The sequence below is a fragment of the Phyllobates terribilis genome, unplaced genomic scaffold (genome assembly GCF_046119375.1).
Source record: "Phyllobates terribilis strain yellow unplaced genomic scaffold, ASM4611937v1 Scaffold_61__1_contigs__length_8056638, whole genome shotgun sequence".
NCBI lineage: Eukaryota > Metazoa > Chordata > Amphibia > Anura > Dendrobatidae > Phyllobates > Phyllobates terribilis.
Window position 1 is genome coordinate 2,109,259 of NW_027362821.1, and position 6,000 is coordinate 2,115,258.

Below are 6,000 nucleotides of genomic sequence, written 5' to 3' on the forward strand. Positions count from 1 at the left end.
CAGTATGTATATATTCTGTACTGTATGTGTATAGGGTCAGTATGTATATATTCTGTACTGCATGTGTAGATTTATAAAGATAAGTGATATAGTGATCGTACACCTCGTACACACACCGCTCTGCTCCGTACACCTTGTACACGCGTGGCTCCGCTCCGTACACCTCGTACAAACGCGGATCCGCTCCATACATTTCGTACACACGCGGCTCCGCTCCGTACACCTCGTACATGTGCGGCTCCGCTCCGTACACCTCGTACATGCACGGCTCCGCTCCGTGCACCTAGTACATGTGCGGCTCCGCTCCGTACACCTCGTACACTCGTGCCTCCGCTCCGTACATCTCGTACACACACGGATCTGCTCCGTACACCTCGTAAACACGCGGCTCCGCTCCGTACACCTCGTAAACACGCGGCTCCGCTCCGTACTCCTCGTACACACGCGGCTCCGCCCCGTACATCTCGTACACACGTGCGGCTCCGCTCCGTACACCTCGTACACATGCGGCTCCGCTCTGTACACCTCGTACACACGCGGCTCCACTCCGTACACCTCGTACACACTCGGCTCCGATCCGTACACCTCGTACACGCGCGGCTCCGCTCCGTACACCTCGTACACGCGTGGCTCCGTACACCTCGTACACGCGCGGCTCCGCTCCGTACGCCTCGCACACGCGCGGCTCTGCTCCGTACACCTCGTACACACACGGCTCCGCTCCGTACACCTCGTAAACACGCGGCTCTGCTCCGTACACCTCGTACACACACGGCTCCGCTCCGTACACCTCGTACACACGCGGCTCCGCTCCGTACACCTTGTACACACACGGCTCCGCTTCGTACACCTCGTACACACGCGGCTCTGCTCCGTACACCTCGTACACACGCGGCTCTGCTACATCCACACTGTAAACCCCTCCTGACCCCACACATAAACTTCAGCTCATCCAGCACCATGACAACCAGCACAGCAGAGTCCTGCATCCACTGAGGCCCCTGATCATGTGACCCCTGACTCCTCCCCTCCTGTGACCTCATCACAGCTCCTGTGCGCACAGAGCAGCCATATATGTGGTGGCGGCTCTGCAGGTGGAGGTATGTGGAGACCCCATTACTGGGCGCAGGGGGCATTAACCCCTTCAGCACCGAGACTCTTTTGGGGTCTTGTGTTGCCCCTTTATAAGAATCATAAGGTCTTTGTTCTGTTTCCTGTAATAGATACATACGACCCAACTATGGAGACAGGAAGGGAGGAAACGTATTGTTCTCATAGTACAGGACCCCTTTACTGGCCCCACAGTGTAATGCCCCCATTATGCCCCTTATGCAGGATGTTGATGCCCCCACACAGTGTAATGCCCCCATTATGCCCCTTATGCAGGATGTATGATGCCCCCACACAGTGTAATGCCCCCATTATGCCCCTTATACAGGATGTATGATGCCCCCACACAGTATAATGCCCCATTATGCCCGTTATGCAGTTTGTATGATGCCCCCACACAGTGTAATGCCCCCATTATGCCCCTTATGCAGGATGTATGATGCCCCCACAGTGTAATGCCCCTTATGCAGGATGTATGATGCCCCCACACAGTGTAATGTCCCCGTTATGTCCCTTATGCAGTATGTATGATGCCCCCCACACAGTGTAATGCCCCCATTATGCCCCTTATGCAGTGTGTATGATGCCCCCCACACAGTATACTGTTCCCATAGTACCACCTGAGGTTTTACAGTTGGAATAATCCCTCTGGAGTTGGTTTTCCCTTTGCCTGCTCCCCTACATGTAGACCCTCGAGCATGTATACATGCATGTAGGGGAGCAGGCCTTACTAGATATCGAGGCTTTGTACAGTAATATACCGCATGAGGATGGTATCAGAGGAGTAAGACGTTTCTTGAAATCGAGATCAATAGAGTGTAGCAGACATAATGACTTCATGGAGGATCTTCTAAAATTCACTCTTACTCATAACTCCTTTGTTTTTGACAGGAAGTACTTCCACCAGCTCAGGGGTACTGCGATGGGTAGCCTCTGTGCCCCCTCATATGCTAACTTATCCCTGGACTGGTGGGAGGAATCCACAATATTCAGGTATGATGATAAGTGATGGCATCCATATATTGGGGTATGGTACAAATATCTTGATGACATTTTTATCACCTGGTCAGGGACGAGTGAACAATCTTTTGAATTTGTCGGGGAACTCAACATCAATAGAGTGGGCCTGAGATTTACATCTGAATTTATTATAATAATAATTTTTATTTTTATAGCGACAACATATTCCACAGCACTTTACAATTTTAGGGGGGACTTATACAGACAATACAGACTTTACAGAATAAGCATAACTCAGAAATTAAAAGGAGTGAGGGCCCTGCTCGCAAGCTTACAGCCTATAAGGAAATAGGGGAGACACAAAAGGTAAAATGTACATATATTGTATAATACTGCCTTAATATACTAAATAGGGTAAGTACATAACACCACATGAACTGGTCGCCAGCCAGTATGTGCCAGTATTTTTGAAGAAAATTTTAATATGGGCCAAACTGGGACAGTTAGATAAGTGTGTTGAGGTGATAGGCCAATCTAAAGAAATGGGTTTTTACGGCATGCTTAAAACTGTGAGTATTGGGAATTAATCAAATTGTCCTGGGTAATGCATTCCAAAGAATTGGTGCAGCATGCGAGAAAACTTGGAGACGGGAGTGAGAGGTTCAGATTATGGAGGATTTTAGTTTTAAGTCATTAGCAGAACGGAGGGCACGGGTTGGGTGATAGACTGACACGAGGGAGGTGATGTAGGGCGGTGCAGAATCGTCAAGAGCTTTGTGGGTAAGAGCAATAAGTTTATATTGAACTCTGTATTGGATGGGCAATCAGTGCAATGACTGGCACAGGGAAGAGGCATTGTTGTATCGGTTGGTGAGGAATATGACCCTGACTGCTGCGTTCAGGACGGATTGGAGAGGGGAATGTTTAGAAAGAGGGAGACCGATAAGTAAAGAGTTGCAATAGTCCAGACGAGAATGAATAAGAGCTACAGTAAGAGTTTTTACAGAGTCAAAGGTAAGAAAATTTCTGATTCTAGAGATGTTTTGGAGGTGTAGATGACACGAGCGAGCGATTTGATGTGAGGAGTGAAGGAAAGATCTGAATCAAGTATGACCCCAAAACAGCGGGCATTTTGCTGGCGAGTAATGATGGAGCCACAAACGGAGATGGCAATATTGGGCATAGGTAGGTTAGTGGAGGGAGGAAATACGAGTAGTTCAGTTTTTGACAGATTCAATTTTAGATAGAGGGAGGACATAGTGTTAGAGACAGCGGAAAGACAATCACTGGTATTTTGTAATAATGCAGGGGTGATGTCCGGAGAAGAGGTGTATAATTGGGTGTCATCAGCATAGAGATGGTACTAAAAACCGAATCTGCTGATTGTTTGTCCAATAGGAGCGGAATATAAGGAGAAAAGAAGGGGGCCTAAGACTGATCATTGAGGAACCACGACAATAAGGGGAAGGGGAGAGGAAGAGGAGCCAGCAAAAGACACAGTGAAGGAGCAGGCAGAGAGGTAGATCCACAGTGTCGAATGCTGCAGAGAGATCCAGGAGAATCAGCAGGGAGTAGTGACCATTAGATTTGGCTGTTAGTAGATCATTAGACATTTTAGTGAGTGCAGTTTCAGTAGAATGTAAAGAGCGGAAACCAGATTGTAAAGGGTCAAGAAGGGAGTTATCTGAGAGATAGCAGATTAGACAGCAGTGGACCAGTCATTCCAGGAGTTTAGAGATAAAGGGAAGATTGGAAATAGGTCTGTAGTTAGCAGCACAGTTCTGGTCGAGGGATGTTTATTTAAGTAATGGATGTATGCTGGCGTGTTTAACCCCTTTATGACCCAGGGCATATTAGTACGTATCTGTGCCCTGGGCCTGATGCGTATTAATACACCCTGGCGATTTCGCCCACACACAAGCGGTGCGGGCGAGATCGCCACCGGGTGTCAGCTGATTGTTACAGCTGACACCCAGTGCTATGTGCAGGGAGCAGCCCCGCACCGCTCCCGGCACATTAACCTCCGAAATGCGATCGAAATCAATCGCAGCATTCCGGTGGCAAGAGGAGGTAAGCTCGATACTTACCTTGTCTGCCGGCGTCCAGCGGCATCGGAGTCCGGTCCCGGATGTTGCCATAGTGACCCGACGTCATCATGGCAACATCTGGGACACCAGGAGGCAGGAAGTTGCTTTGGTCATGCACAGTGCACGACCAAAGTAACTTCTCCCTGTGCAGCGCTGACAGACTGCATGGCATAGGGAGCTGCTGCTCTCTATGCCATGCAGCCGATCAGGCTGCAAAAAGTGAAAGTCCCATAGTGGGACAATGTGTAAAAGTAATAAAAATGTCAGAAAAAAAAAAATAAAAAATAAAAAAATATATATATATATATTGTACCCATAAAAAAATAATCTTATGAAAAAAAAAATAAACCAATAAAAGTACACATATTTGGTATCGCCGCGTCCGGAACGACCTGACCTATAAAACTGTCCTGCTAGTTAACCCTTTTAGTGAACACGATAAAAAAAAGCAAAAAAACGAAACATAAAACCATGCTTTATCATCATACCGCCAAACAAAAAATGGAATAAAACGCGATCAAAAAGACGAATGTAAATGACTGTCGGCCGAAATATGGAAAAATTATAGCTCTCAAAATATGGCGATGTAAAAACTAGTCTGCAAAAAAATGTGTCTTTTAAGTGTGTGACAGCTGTCAATCATAAAAACCCGTTATGAATCTGGCATCACTGTAATTGCACCGACCCGAATAATAAAGTCGTCTAATCACTTATACCTAGTGTTGAGCCACCCCCGTAGTGTTCGAGTTCGGTTCGGTTCGTCGAACACCCGTGTGTTCGCCGAACTGTTCGTCGAACTGTTCGTCGAACACCTTCGAACACCGTTAAAACCAATGGCAGGCAAACAAAAACACATAGAAACACATAGAAAACACCTTCAAAGGTGTCCAAAAGCTGACAAACTGCTCAGAAGACATAACTAACACATGAAAAAGTGACAAGTACATATAGTCATGCGAAAATAAAAGAGGTGGAGGAGTAAAAGGAGGGGGAGACACAGATATAGGCATGTCATGCCCTTCTAAAATCCAAAAAGTGAGAAGCTGACACGGCCAGTCCGCTCCTGCCCGTGCCACCTCCGTGTCGCCGGGTTTGTGCAAGAGCCGCGGTGAACCCTGACGGCCAGCCCCCCTCTCCCAATACTGGTGCCTGTCCGCTGGTGGGTCGAGCGAGCCCCCCTGTGGTGGAGGCAGCTCTAAGCTTTTTAATTTAAATTGTCTCTCTAATTTGAATGAATACACTTTAAATCCATTTACAAGGATCTATTGGAGGGCAAGTCTCATGCCAGCAGCCGCGGTAATTCCAGCTCCAGTAGCGTCCACTAAAGCTGCTGCAGTTAAAAAGCTTTTATAAGGATCGAGCTCGGCTGTCCACCGCAAGGCATCCTACTGCCAGTCCCAGCCTCTATGCCTTGGGGTGCCTCCTGATGCTCTTCACTAAGTATCCCATGGTCCCGAAGCATTTCCTTTGAAAAAATTAAGTGTCTAAACTACAGGTGGTGTAGCTTGCTTAACAGCCGGGATAATCCGCTGACTAGCAGACACTGCTACTAGGCACAAAGTATTTCCTGGGCTAGATGCAGTTAAAAATTTGTAATTAGATACTCTCGTTGGATGCTGAGAAAGCATTCCATAGAGTCTCCTGGCACGCCATATATGATTCTCTTAAAAAGCTTGGGGTAGGGGTCTAGGGGACCCTTTTATAGCCAAAATCACGGCCCTGTATCGCAATACGTCGCCTAGGCTGAAGATAAATGGAACTGTAGCACCCTGAGGGCTCGGTTGCTACAGACGTATTGCACCTCACCCAGAGGTGTGATATCTCACTCTCAGGTAAGGATGGA

The 6,000-nt window shown here is 47.6% G+C and overlaps 1 pseudogene; it reads right to left on the reverse strand.

The window, feature by feature from the left end:
- The window catches only part of LOC141192409 (uncharacterized), a 28,574-nt pseudogene extending 24,392 nt beyond the window's left edge, over positions 1–4,182 (reverse strand).
- Positions 4,183–6,000: the final 1,818 nt, after the last annotated feature.